Below are 14,399 nucleotides of genomic sequence, written 5' to 3'. Positions count from 1 at the left end.
GGAAAAGAAAAAATGTGAGAGAATGAAAAGATGAAAATAAAGTGTTTGTAGATGGGGAGGGGAGGAGGGGGTGAAGGGAGGGCAGAGGTAAGGGGAAAAAATGAGAATCAAGATCCCAACAATGAATGTAACTGTACTGTATCCCTAAAATGTACCAATAAACTCAATTAAAGCTGAAAAAAAATTGAAATAAAATAAATCATCAATTTAAATGTAAAACATAAAACTATCATCTAGGAAAATATGTAATGTTGTTTTGGGCAAGATCTAAGGCATATAATAGTTTTTCTCGCACTTGCTAAAAATAGTTAAGACTTTGTTCAAGGATATTGTGTTGTACTTTTTAATGTACCTTTCAATAATCAGTTGTTTATATATGTTTGGATTTTTTTCTGTGCTCTGTGTTCTGTTCCATTAGTCTGTTTCTGTCTTTATTGTTTCTATTACTATATTATTAATTGCTATACCTTTGCAATATAATCTTTTGTAGGAAAAATGGTTTTGTACATGGGATGAAACAATATAAATTCCAAAGTTACACATAAGGGTTAGCTGTATCACTCATCTCTTTAAAAAGTTTATTAATCTCCAGTCAAAACCAACAGGGTAATATCTCTTCTGAAATGTCATGTCTATGCTTTTCAAGTAGACCAAAGGATGCACACTGATTTGGAATGTTCTCAGGAGGCTCTATCATCAAACAGGTAAGAGTAAAACCCCAGAGTTCTTTCTTTCCAGTGGTACAGGTAAAGACAAGTACAGAAAAGAGTATTTATACTTTATCTTCTTCCTTTGTGACTTGTGGTCTCCTCCTCCTCCCCTGACTCCTTGCCTTCCTAAGCCTTCCCACTTTTTCTGCCAAATCCACCTTGGCATATGAAACCACCTTCACTCTTAGATTTGGCCCAGTGCAAGGTAACTTTGTTTCTGCCAATTTTACCATCTTCCATGGCCTCTATGGAGGTCTTGGTGGCCCTGGCATCTTCCTCACTCGTGAAGTCTATAAAACCAAAACTCTTGGAGGACCCAAGTCACTGACTATGCTTGCTCCAATAATTCCATTAAATGACTCCTTTAAAAGGTCCCTTTGGTAGTTTCCTCAAACCTTTAACAAACAGGGTTTTGAATGGCTGTCTTCTTGCATGAGGTGACTGACCCCTTGGTCCTTGAAGCTTCAGTGTGATCATTCTGCCTTCAATTTCCTTTTTATTACAGGAACTAAAAGCTTCTTTAGCATCTTCAAATAAAGAAAATTGTATAAATGTGTGCCCTTTAGATTTGCCATTTTAGTTCTGGGGCACTTGGATAGAAGTTGCCTTCTCAATACTACCTAAGAGTTTCTTCCATTGCAACTAGAGGAGAGATTGCTTAAAATCAATTTTTGATCAACTACTCCAAGTGTTATTCTTTTTACCTCTATAGTTTTCATCTGACCTTTCTTTCCAGTGTATTAGAGGGAAACAGATCATCCATCAATCTCTATTCCCTGCTTTTCTTCAAAGGTTTTCTCTGAATCAGTTTCTGTCTTAAATTCAATAGAAGCAATTCCTTTATTCTTCCCATCCTTGCTGAATAGGCTGATCTCTATGGCATCTTCAAACACTTCTTTTAATGCCTCCTGAGTCACTTTATAAGGGAGACTTTTGGCCAAAAGTGGTCTTCCATCTCAATCTTTCTTACTGCCTTTTCCTTTAGGTTTCTCTAGTTTAGTTTGGTACTTGGGTTTTTTTGTTTACACAGAAACTTTAGGGTTCTTTTCTTCTTTGTTTGAAGAATAACATTGGGACTGAGATTGAACTTGTAATTATGCTGAGTCTCTATATTATTTTGGGTAGTAGGGACAAATCAACAATATTTCTAATCCATGAATATGGGATGTCTTCCTGTTTATTTGATTTTTCAAATTATTTCAACGATTTAGTAATTTTCCACGGAAAAATCTATCATTACTTGGCTTAATTTATTCTTTTTTTCTTTTATTCCATTTATTGGTTCATTTTAGGTATACAGTACAATTACATTCATTACTGGGATCTTGTACCTTTACATGACAGGTCTTGGTTCTCATTTTTCCCCCTTGTCTGTGCCCTCCCTTTACCCCCCTCCTCTCCTCCCCATTTACAAACACTTCGTTTCCATTTTTTAAATTTTCTCATATTTTTTTCTTTTCTCTTATTACCCTTCCCCTACCCTTCCCATTTTCCCTACACCGTTAGCCCTTTTCTTCCTATTTCATATGGTCAATTATCTCTTTAGGATCTTATGTACTATTACAGCTTTTCACACCAGAGAAGCTATTCGGTATTTATACATGTGTGACTTATTTATTTCACTTAGGAGTATATCCTCAATATGTATCCATTTTCCTATGTTGGCGGGGTTGTGTGGAGAAAGGAACCCTTAACTTATTCTTTTTAAAAGCTTATTCTTGTTTTGCTTTTGATATGATCACAAATAGGATTGCTTTCTTGATTTTTTCAACTAGATTGTTATTTGTTTACATAAATTGTATTGATTTTTGTGTAAATATTTTGAATTTTTTAGTTGTGCTCAATTCATTTATTCATTCTAATAGTTTCTTGTGAAGTTTTTGTAATTTTCTTCATATAGGATTATGCCATCTGCAGATAGGGTATTTTCAACTCTTCTCTTCCAATTTTGCTATGTTTTCTTTTTCTTGTCTGATCTTGTTGATATTTCCAATACTAGATAGACTGTAAATGGCAAGAGTGGGTATCACTGATTTAATCTTACTTATATGGTGAATTTACCAAAAAATGAAAATATACAGAGATAAAGAGTAAAACAGTGATTACCAAAGAGAGGAAGAAAATGTGGAGTTGAAGCACAGAAAATACAAAGTAGATGAAATGAAGATGAAAAACCTAGTGAACTAATTTACAACACCAGGACTATAATTAATGCAACAATATCATATTAGGGATTTTTAAGCTGTTTTGTCACAAAAATAATGTGAGATGATGAATATGTTAGCTTCACTATAATAATTATTATATTATTCCATAATATGTTGTAAACATAAAATATACACAAATTATTGCAATAGGTCTAAAGGGGTAGGGGAAAAGAAAGAAGGGCAAGGAAAAATAGGACAAAAGGAAAAAATGTCAACAAAGTCTCTGTAAGTTGGAGGGGTTTAAGGGAGGGCAGGGGAATGGGGAAAAAATAACCAAGATACATCATGTAAGGGCACAAGTTCTCAATGATGAATGTAACTGTATTGTATATGTAAACTGTACCAATAAAATTAATGGGAAAAACTATTGCAATACAAGAGGAAGTTCCAATATAACAGCAATACTTCTGGATAAATAGCCAACAGGCAGGGTGAAGGAAAGGATAGAGAATTACTAACAAGATCACGGTTATGTATCAATGAGAGGGGGATACTTGACTGGAGATCAAGGATGGAGGAACTCTCAATAAACTTCCTCAGGTAGATTCTTGCTAAAATTAAGTGAAGCAGACCAAGTATGGATCCCGATCTATAAGAGAACTGCAAGGAGCTTTACTAGAGGGAGTACTTGTCAGTCTTATTAACGGAAAGAAGAGACATTATTCTTCGTTGTGAACTATATAAATCCTTTTCACTTGGTCATCTTTTGTTCATTAAGAACCACATGAACTATTAAGACTAGAGAGTACAGAGTATGTGCTGGATGGTAGGAGTCATCAGGCCATTTAATGAAAAATATTCTTATGAAATAAGCAATGATAACTACTTAGGACAACTATAAATCTAGTTTGTGTGCCCAGAGGGCAGACAGTCCAGAGGTTTATAGCACTTTGGGTCAAAAACATCTTAAACAAAATGAGAAAAATGGTAGAAATGTAATGAATTTTCCGGTTTGCAATTTTACTGTTCTTGGTAATAGCATAGACATTAAAGAAATTTGGCTAAGACTGTGTGCAGTCATGGTTACTTTCTGAAGTAAAACTTGGAGGATTGCAAGAATTATAGTTAACTTCCTAAGTGACCCACATAACAGCACAACCGGGCATGAAAGTTGCCCATAAATGATTTGTTGTGGTAGCGAACCATTTGAAGATTATATGAAGTTATCCCGCTTTAGGTCATGAGGATTACTTACATCCCATAAGTCAGAGAAAGAAGGAAGGAAAGATGTAGAAGACAGTTTAAAGGCTCTAAAACATCTGGGTATTTAGATTTTAGTTTTCAGTGATGCCAAGTCAGGAAAGTGGGAGAAAAAAAACATAATTGGGAGAGTTATAGTCAGAAAATAAACTGAAAAAAATTGCAAAATGACAAAATCTAGGGAGGGAAACAAAGTAAAAGCTAACATGTAGTTTATGATCAAGTGTCATATAACTCAAAGACAATGAACAAAGTAAAATCTAATACAAAATTATTCTATTTTTAACTGAAATGTAAAATTTTCTCTACAATCAAACTTCCCTAGATGTTGTCTGATTATTTATATAAGTGCAGTAAAAAGGGTAGCTAAATCCAGGAGTGTTGTTGGTACATACCACTTACAATAGCACAGGAGGATCATAAATTCAAGCCCAGCCCAGGCAACTTTGTAACTCTGCGACTTAGTGAAAGCCTTTTGTAAAATAAGAGAGAGAGAGAATTGGTATGGTGTGGGGAGATAGGCCAGGAGGTGGGGGGGGAATGTTGTGTGAAGGCCCTTGGTTTAATTCCACTCCCCGCAAGGAATGCTAATTTACCTTAGGTGGAAATTAGGAAAGGCATTTTAAAGGTTTATTTTGTTAAAAGTTTTCATAACAAGCCTCAGACTGGACTTTTAAAAACCTCTCAAGATGAGAATCCAAGCCAAAAAACTCACCATTAGTTTTCTGTGGAAGTACCTATGGATTTCGATGAAATATGTTCTTCATGAGTTCTCCAAAATATGCTTTCTTTGGCCTACCATGAAGTGACCTTTTTGTAGTCATGTATAAGGCTGGGAACACTGTAAGACAGGTATCAGGTTAGTTTTCATATAACAGTTGTGTAAGAATTGGCTCCAGAAAGTCAACCTTATTCTTTATAACTGTAGGCATATTTAATTCTATGCACATCATTCTCTGTTATGACATCTCAGTGAAAGCATTGGCTATTCAACCAATGTTTCATATTATGTCCTATTACAAGGAAGAGAGATTTGTATTGAATCTATGTAGATAATTATATTGTCATTAAAATAAGATTACTCCAGTGTTTTTAAATCCTGGAAGACACAGGCAGGGACAAAAACAGAAAAGGTTCCTATCCATTTATAAAAGTAAAATCTGTTAGATTGTTAAGAGTTACACAAAGCAAATGAGAAACAGGCTACTCATCTCCAGAAAATACTTTTCAAAACATCTGAAATATTTCAAAGTAAAGCTATAATGAGCCTTCATTAGTTGACTCAGTTCCATGTAATTGATTCCTCTCCTGCTTGATCTGAGATTACTAATTTCAAGAACTCATCAAGAACTCTTTATTCAGTCCCTGGTAGTATGGACTCAAGTTAATTTAAACAAGGCCATCAGAAGCTTGTGTCACTGAGTACCTAAAATAATACTTATAATGAGTTTCTGAGATAATCTCTTTATGTTAAATACAAGCAAGAGTTTTTAATGGAATGTCTATGGTAAAATAAAAACTAACTTTGGATGACAAAAGACTTAAAATATCCATGGCTAAACAGTTCACGCAAAATAATTTTTTAAAAAATCAATTCACAAGGAAGTTTGCTTGTTTCTGTGGTATACAACATTTAATTTTAAGGTAAATTTAAGATGGTTTATATTTAACATAGTTTTTCATGGGATACATATGGACAGAAAATAGGTTACTATAATGAAGTAAATTAAAGTAGCCATGATTCTACATAATTACCCTTTTCATCTTTTTGTGGCAAGAGTAACTAAAATCTACCCACTTTAAAAATCCACATTACAATATAATATTATTAACTATAGTCCTCCTGATACAAATTAGAGTTCTAGACTAATTTATCCTACATATTTGCTATTTTCTGTTCTCTAACATCCCACTTCCTCATTGTTCCATCCCTGGTAAACATTGTTTTGTTATTCATTTCTGTTTATTCAACTGTTTTCATAGATTCAAGACATTAGGAAAACAGACTATATGCTTTTCTGTACCTGGCTTATTGCATTTAGCATAACATCCCCACTTTTATCCATATTGTGAAAAATGTCAAGATCTACTTTTTTTAGGGCTGTTTAAACACTGTTTCTAATAATATGAATGTTCATCAAAGAAACTGCCTAAATGTTTTATTCTGATGTTTTTATCTTCTTTAGAAAGATGATGATGGCATCATAAAATTTGTCTGGAGGTATATACTCTACACCTCTATTTTTCAGCAGAGTTTAAGAAACGTTGCATTAACTGTTTGGATGTTTTCTAGAATTCTCCTGTGAAATCATTTGGCCTGGGTTTTTCTTTGTTGGGAGAATTTTGATTATTTCTTCAGTCCACTTATTTTTTATCGGTGTATTCAAGCTTTCTATTTCTCCTTGATTCTTATGTTGGTAAGCTGTATTTTTCTAAGTTTATCTGTCTCTCCTGGGTTATCCAATTTGTTGGCATATCTTTGTTGATAATAGCCCTTTAGCCCTTTTATTTCTGTGATGTCGATTGAAATTTCTCCGTTTTCCTTTTTATTTCACTTTTCTCCTTTTCTCTGTTAGGTTGACTGAAGATTTGTCAATTGTATTTTTTCAAAAAGTTCTTTTTATTCCCATATGCCAGCATGTGTATTTAATTGAAAATAAGACCTTTTACACATGAGGTTATTATTGAAAGGTGGATGTTACTTTCTGTCATTTTGTGTTTTTTAAACTAATTTTTGATATTTTCCTAATTCTCTTTTGCTTATCTATTCTGCCTCTTCTGTTTGTAGGATTCCTTTATGTATCTTAGGCAATCCTCGTTTAGTGGCCATACATTCCTTCAATAATACTTGGAAGATACTTATTTCTCTTTAAAATCTTAAAACATAGCATTCTTTGATATAGTAATGTAGATTGGCAGATATTTCCTTCATGGCTTGAAATATACCATTTTAAGTCTTTCTGCCCTTCAGCATTTTTGCTGAGAAAAATCTAAAGCTATTGCGATGTGGTTGCCTTTATAAGTGGCTTGGTCTTTCTGTCTTGCAGCATCCAATATACTTTCCCTGCTCTGTACGTGAGGAACTATCAGTATATTATGATCTGGAGTTCTTTCTCCCCATTCACGTACAACCAGAACTGATCCTACTTAGTTAGCTTTGGAGATCATAGGAGATTGAGCATTTTCAGGGTGGTATGGCCATAAACAAGAAATGTTCTTTTCAAATCATGTGTGCTTTGGACTGTAAATGTCTCCCGTACCTGGATGCTCATTCTTTTCTTAACATTGGTATATATTCTGTTATTTCCTCACTGAAGAGATCATATTTTTCTTTAGTCTGTACCCTTATTGCCCTATAACAAAGAGTCTTTTACTCTTGTCCTAGAATTCTCGGATGTTTGCTCATAATTTCTTCTTCCTCTTCCTCTTCTTCTTCTTCTTTTTTGAGGCAGGGTCTCACTATGTAGTTCAGCTTGGCCTGGAACTTACTATGTAGCCAAGGCTGGCCTTGAATCATGGTGATCCTCCTGCCTCAGCCTCTTGAGTGCTGGGGTTATACGTATTTTTATTTTTGTCTGAATGTGATAACTTATATCAATATTTTCTTCAAACCATGAAATTCTTTCTTCTGCTTCATCTAGTTTATTGGTGAGGCTTTTGATGAGGTTTTTTATTTGACTTACTGAGCTTTTCATTTTCAAGATTTCTGCATGGTTCTTTCAGAATCTCTATCTTTTTGTTGAATTACTCTTTCATTCACAGCATTATCTCCCCTAATTCATTCCTGTTTATTTTTATTCTTTTTGAACTGATTGGTCATTTTAAAAATCAATTATAACTCTTTGTCCAGTATTTAATCCATTTCAATATCTTCAGACTCAGTTACTGAAAGGTTATGAATCTTTGGAGGAGTTGTTTTATCTTGTTTCTTCATTTTTTCATATATATTAAGATTTCTGCATCTCTTCTGATGGATATTTGTGTTAGTTAGCTTTTTTTGTAGCTGAGATACAATATCCAACACCAACAACTTAAAGAAGAGGTTTAATTTGATCATGATTTCAAAGGTTTCAGCCCGTGGTCAGATGGTTCCAAGGCAGAAACATCATGTCAGAGGGTGTGGTGAAGCAAAATACTTAGTACATGGTGACTTGAAAACAAAGCAATAGAACAGTGCCAGAGAGGAAGGGATGTGGGACCAGACATAGATTCCAAGTTTATTCCTCCATGACCTACACAGACACACTCAGAAGTGTGCACCACCAATACCCTGGGCAGATCCCAAGGCCTATCAAGTTATCACTCTCAAGTTTAACCAATACATTTCACCCTTTGTCAACCTGACAACCAAATAGATCTTGAACTACACTTAATCTCCAAAGGAACACAGTAACAAGTTATTAATTCTGCATAACATGTAGCAACTATCATTCATAAAACCAAGAACCCAATAATCCCTTCCCAATGTCTCAAGAATTTAAGCACTTTTCAAAAGTTCAAGTCCAAAGCTCCTCTGAGGCTCTTGGCAAACTCTTTATCTGCGAACCTCTGCAAAAATAAAAAACAAGTTACATGATCTCTAGATACAGTGACCCTAACCATTCCAAAAGAGAGGAACAGGGGAATAAAAATGAATAAACCAAAACCCAGCAGGGCAAACATTAAGTCCCGTAGCTCTTTTTCTGGCACCTGTGGCATACATCAGTGAGATGTCATTCCAAAAAGGACTGGGAAACACCACCCCTAAGGCTTTGTTGTTTGCAACCCAAGTGGCCTCTCTCTTGGTCTAGCTATGCTCACAGCCTGTGGCTTTCCTCAAAAGATGTTCCACATTCCTGGCACCTTCAACTTCCTGGGGTCTCCTTTGGCTTTATTCCTATAGCTTCATATACTTTCAGGGGTCCCTTACCTGGTCTCCCAGGCCTTCCTTTTAAATATTGGAGGAAGCCTTTCTGACTCCACAACTCTTGCATTCTGTATGCCAGTAAAACTAGCATCACATGGACAATATCAATGTCGAATTTCTATGGGAGTAGTAGCTAGGCCATCAGAGGCCATGGCTACAGTAGTCTCTAGATGCTTTGATGGATGATCAAAGTGAAGTCAATCTTGAGGAAGCCCTTCTTGAGCAAGGGGCTCAAGGACCTCTTCTCAAATGAAAATTTGCATCCTTGAGCTTGTGATGATGGGGTCTTGCTAATTTTTGAGATGCCATCTAGGCATCTTTCTTTTTAACCATATACAAAGTTTTTAGTTTCTTTTTAATGGAGCTAACTTTTTCAGCAGCTACACCTGTTTTGGCTCCAGCTTTACACATGGTTCTTTATGGGCTTAAAACATTTTGTCTTTCCAATCTTTTCCACTCTGCTTTTTTCCTTTAATTCTCACTATAAATCTGGCTAAAAGCAGCCAGTAGTGTTCATGCTGCAGCCTGAATACTGTTCTGTCTCCGAATTTCCTCCACCAAATCAATTAGGCTGCCAACCTTAATCTCAGACTCCTGCAAAGTCTCAGGACATGTGCAAAATGTGCACAGTTTTTTTTTTTGCCAGAGTGTAACATCTCTAATCCAGTTGCCAACAACGTACTCCTTTCCAACTAAAACCTGCTGATCTTAGCCTTTACTGTTTACATTCCTGTGAGCATCTTGTTAGTCCAAGCTTTGATCAGAACTATCCAGCAGGCTGAGCTCTGACCAGAATGATCCACAAGGCTCTGCTTATAGTGTTGTAAGGCTTCCTTAACTTGCATCTTCAAACCTTTCTCCCACAAACCAGTTCCAAAGGCTTCTGAACTACATGGTCAAATACAGTCAAAACGATGACACTTCTCTGATGCCAATTTTCTGTATTAAGTAGCTTTACTATTATTATGACACCACATCCAACATCCAGAACTTAAAGGAGGAGAGGTTTAATTTAGCTCATGGTTTCAGAGGATTCAGGATATGATTAGCAGGCTCCAAGGCAGGAATATCATGACATAAGGGTGTGATGAAGCATAAGCGATTAATTCATGGTGGCTGAAAGGCATTGTAGCAACAAAGAGGAAGGTGTGAGCAACCAGATATAGACCGCAAGGTCATACCTCAATGACCCACCCAGATGCCTCCAGAAGTATGCTCAAACAATTCCCAATTCAATGAAGTTAACACTACAAAGCTTAACAGCCACAGTACCTGTTCCACTTTTATGTGAGGGTCTTCTTAGTCAGCAGCTTTCTTTTGAGGGCTCAATCACCAGCACCACTCAGAGAGAAGAAAACAAACTGCAGTAACAATGACAACACAAAGAGAAAAAAAGATATTGCAATTAAAACTAACAGGTATACTGCCAATAACAATAGAAAAGAAAGACCTGAAAATAATGTATAGTAATTCCGACACTCAGCCACAACCCCTTCAGAAAATCATACATGGTGGATTTTGCTCTTCACCATCAGAGGGCAGTGTAGCTAACCACCTTGCCCTCCAAAGTCCATCCCGCCTGCTACTTAAATTGCTGGAGGTTTCAGACTGATCATCCCTTTCTCCGTGACTGTCTATTGTGGCTGTCTGCCACCAAATCTCTGTGGCAAAGTGTTCCCTGGGACTCTCGAGTGTGATTTCTCCCTGATTTCTGGTCCTCCAAGTGGCTCAGTCATCTTATCATGATGACTCTCGGTGGTACCACTACAAGATATGGCAAGCACTGAAGTGTATTTCTTCTCCAAAGCACAAGTAAATCTCTATTGCAGACTTCTAGCTTGCAATAACCATGAGTTTCTCCTATTGCTAGGGCTTAGTCCACTGTGTATCATTGGGGCTACTGGCCTTTTTGGAGCTTACCTGGTGCTGGCAGAGTCAGGTTGTTACCCTCCCCAGTATATTTTGTATTTTTCTTTACTTTGGTGCTCTCTCTCTCTCTCTCTCTCTCTCTCTCTCTCTCTCTCCTCTCTCTCCCTGCCCCCTCTCTCCTTCTCTCTTGAGCTTCTACTATCCCTTACTTAGAATATAGTTTTCCCTTTTTAAAAATGCTAACTTTTCTCACTCACACATGTCATGAGAAGGATACTTCTGTTCCACCATTTTACCCAGAAGTCACTCATTTTTTTTTTTTGGTCTTTTTTATACAGTCTCACTATGCAGCTCACTGCATTGTACTCACTATGTAGCCAAGGCTGGTCTCAAACTCAAAGTGATCTTACTGCCTCAGCCTTCCAAGTGCTGAGATTACATGTGTGCACCACCATTCCTGGCTCCCTCATTATTTTTATGATTATTTTTAAAATTGAATTTCTCATTAATATCATAAATTGTTTTCCTGATTTCTTTAACCAAGGGGCACTATGGTGTGTAAAAAACACCTAAGCATATATTTCCAATAAAAATATGCATTTTAGCATAATAGTAGATGGCTGTGTGTCTCATTAGCTGTGCTGGAGGAACACACAAGAAGCAATCTTTGAGCGTCCCACTTGGGATGATGAATGGCAAAGTATTTGCACATGTGTCAAACTGTAAATGGGTGAATTTTATCCACACTGTGCATCATGCTATATTTTGTGTATTTATAATTTTATTACATGGTTTCTTTTGATTTTTTCATGTAGATTTAGCCCAATTCAGTACAATGTCACATGAAATCTGCTTTTACAATTTTGGGAGGAGGTTGGAAGTGAGTCAACAGGTGAGGCAGCTACCAGTGATGACTTGGATCATGCAAACCAAAGAAGTTAACAAGATATGACAAATAGAGAAGTACAGAATGAAGGCCTTGATTCATGTGAAGAAGAAAACAGTAATGTAAATAAACATTTGACTAGTCAAAATGTTACAAAATGGTCATATATACCTGAATCATCCAACATTAGAACTAGGTCAGAAAATGTTTCTAGCTCATTGCCAGGAGTGGAACCTATTGGACAGATTGCCAGTACTGCAATTACATGTTGAAATTGTAATGGATGATATGCTATAAAATACACTAATACAGTAATAATGAAATAAAAGTAAAATAAGTAATACACGAAAATATATTTATCATTATCATGACATCTCACTGCTGCCAGCCATCATAGCAAGAATTTATTATTCTAATTATCAAAGTCTAAAAGATTTATGGAGAAGTGACAGATGTGGCATTGAGATTTTTAGCACAATAATGACACTCAAGAGATATGGTTTCTTTCAAAATTACCTACATTTTCACAACAACAAAAAATTCACCAAAGAAAAAAATCTGGCTGCTATTTTCTTGTTTATCAAAAGCTTTGTTTTGAATGGTCAAGGAATTTATACATCATGTAAATACGTGACAATTAATAAACAACTTGCATCACTTGGTGGTTGTTGAAGGTTTTGGCTATACACACCAAATAAGTCTTCTGAATGAGGTATAGACCTTGCTCTTATGGATAAAGGTACCAAATTAATAGTTATAATTTGTCAATTTCTAGGCTGCTCGAGGCTACTGATATTGCTAGTTGTACTACTTTAGCCAGGTTGTCCTATTTATACTTAGTTGTTCTCCCCTATATGACAACACTGAGATTATCTTGGGTCATAAACACCACCATAGTTCAGTAACAAAAGATTTAGGTGCTGAGCCAAGCAGCAAATTCTGATCCTTAATAAATTGGGACAGTTGGAACTTAAGACAGACAAAAAACAAAACAAAAAAACAAGAATCACATATACCCAGAAGACATAATAGATATATGTCTGAAAAATGGACATTTCCAGAAGCCTTGCTTATACTGATAAAGCTGTCTGTCGTAAGAAATTTATAAGCATCAACACAGAAAATATAGTAAAATTTTTTAAAATAGAAAATGACAAGACTCAGGAGCAAAATACAATCCCAGACCTCCAATGCACCTAGGACAAGTCCAGGATACAACAAGATAGAGGAAATCAGAAGTCACCCACCTGATTTTTCTGAGATGACAGAAGACAAACTCAGAAAACAAATAAAGAAGGTCACAGAGAAAATAATATCTCAGGTAAAAAAATAAAGGTTTAAAAGGAAATACATGCTCAATGAATCTAGAATAGATAGAGATAAATAATAGAGGAGATTAAGAAAATTAGTGAAATATGAATGCCCAACACAGGAAAGAAACAGAATTCATAAAACAGAGTCAAACAGATATTGAGGAGATTAAAAATCCCATTGAAAGTATAAACAATAGATTAAATGAAAGTAAGAACAGCATCTCTGAATTAGAAGACAGGAACACAGTTAACAACCATGAAAAGAAAGCTATCTTAAAAATGGTAAGGGACCATGAAAAATCAATCCAACAATTGCAACATGATACAAAAAAGAACAATATTAGATTGATTGGGGTCAGTGAGAGAGTTGGAGGTAGTGCAAAGGCCATACAAAGCCTGTTCAAAGAGGTATTGGTAGCCGGGGATTTAGCTCAGCGGTTCCGTGGCCTGCCTTGCAAGCGCAAGGACCCGAGTTCAATCGCCGGTACCAAAAAAGAAAAAAAAAAAGGTATTGATAGAAAATTTCCCAAACATGGAAAAATAATTTGATATGCAAGAAACAAAATAAATCTATGCCAAGGCATATAATTTTCAAGATCTCAGAAATGTAACAGAAGAACAGAGCACTAAAAGCTTTTAGAAAAAATAAATAAATTGGGAGGGCACAAACAAGGGGAAAAATTTGAACCAAGACCTGTCATGTAAAGGTACATGATCCCAATAATGAACGTAATTGCACTGTATACCTTAAATGTACCAATAAACTCAATAAAAGGGAAAAAAAGAAATAAATCACCTACAAGGGAAAGCCCATCAGAATCACAGTAGTCTTTTCAACACAAACCCTTACGTCAAGGAGAGCTTGAAGTGAGGTATTCCAGGTTCTGAAAGAAAACAACTTCCAGCCCAGATTGCAGTACACTATAAAACTATCATTCAAATTCAATGGACAAATCAGATACTTCTATGACAAAGAACAACTGAAGAAATTCATGACCACTAAATCAGCTCTACAGAGTGCCCTGAAGGATATTTTAGAAAGATAATGAAGACCACAACTCCAAGAATATCAGTAAAAAGAAGCCACCAGGCACGGCAAGCAATTGCACAGAGGGGAAACAAAGGGAACCAACAGCAGGACAATAACATGAAAAGCATAAGCCCATATATTTCAGTTATAATCATCAATTAAATGGGCTCAACTCATCAATCAAAAGAAACAGACTAGCTGGGGATTTAGCTCAGTGGATCCACTGCCTGCCTTATAAGCACGAGGATGTAAATTCAATCCCCAGAACAAAAAAAAAA

At 35.9% G+C, this 14,399-nt stretch overlaps 1 protein-coding gene and 1 pseudogene across 5 annotated transcripts in view; both read right to left on the bottom strand.

Moving 5' to 3' along the window:
* The window catches only part of Zc3h12b (zinc finger CCCH-type containing 12B), a 402,674-nt gene that overhangs the window by 260,934 nt on the left and 127,341 nt on the right, over positions 1-14,399 (bottom strand). For 4 of the 5 annotated variants that reach the window (XM_010632199.3, XM_033760139.1, XM_033760140.1 and 1 more), the window contains 2 exons: positions 10,296-10,384; positions 4,833-4,958 (listed from right to left, as the gene is read on the bottom strand). The gene's annotated coding sequence lies outside the window, so the exon portion shown is untranslated. The remainder of the gene's footprint in view (positions 1-4,832; positions 4,959-10,295; positions 10,385-14,399) is intronic. The other variant, XM_033760142.1, reaches the window with a different exon arrangement.
* LOC104867786 lies at positions 697-6,183 on the bottom strand (annotated as a pseudogene).

Source organism: Fukomys damarensis, unplaced genomic scaffold (genome assembly GCF_012274545.1).
Source record: "Fukomys damarensis isolate Sample0158 unplaced genomic scaffold, DMR_v1.0_HiC HiC_scaffold_39, whole genome shotgun sequence".
Classification (NCBI taxonomy): domain Eukaryota; kingdom Metazoa; phylum Chordata; class Mammalia; order Rodentia; family Bathyergidae; genus Fukomys; species Fukomys damarensis.
The sequence above is the reverse complement of the archived record's forward strand: the minus strand, read 5'-3'. Positions and strand labels throughout refer to the sequence as shown.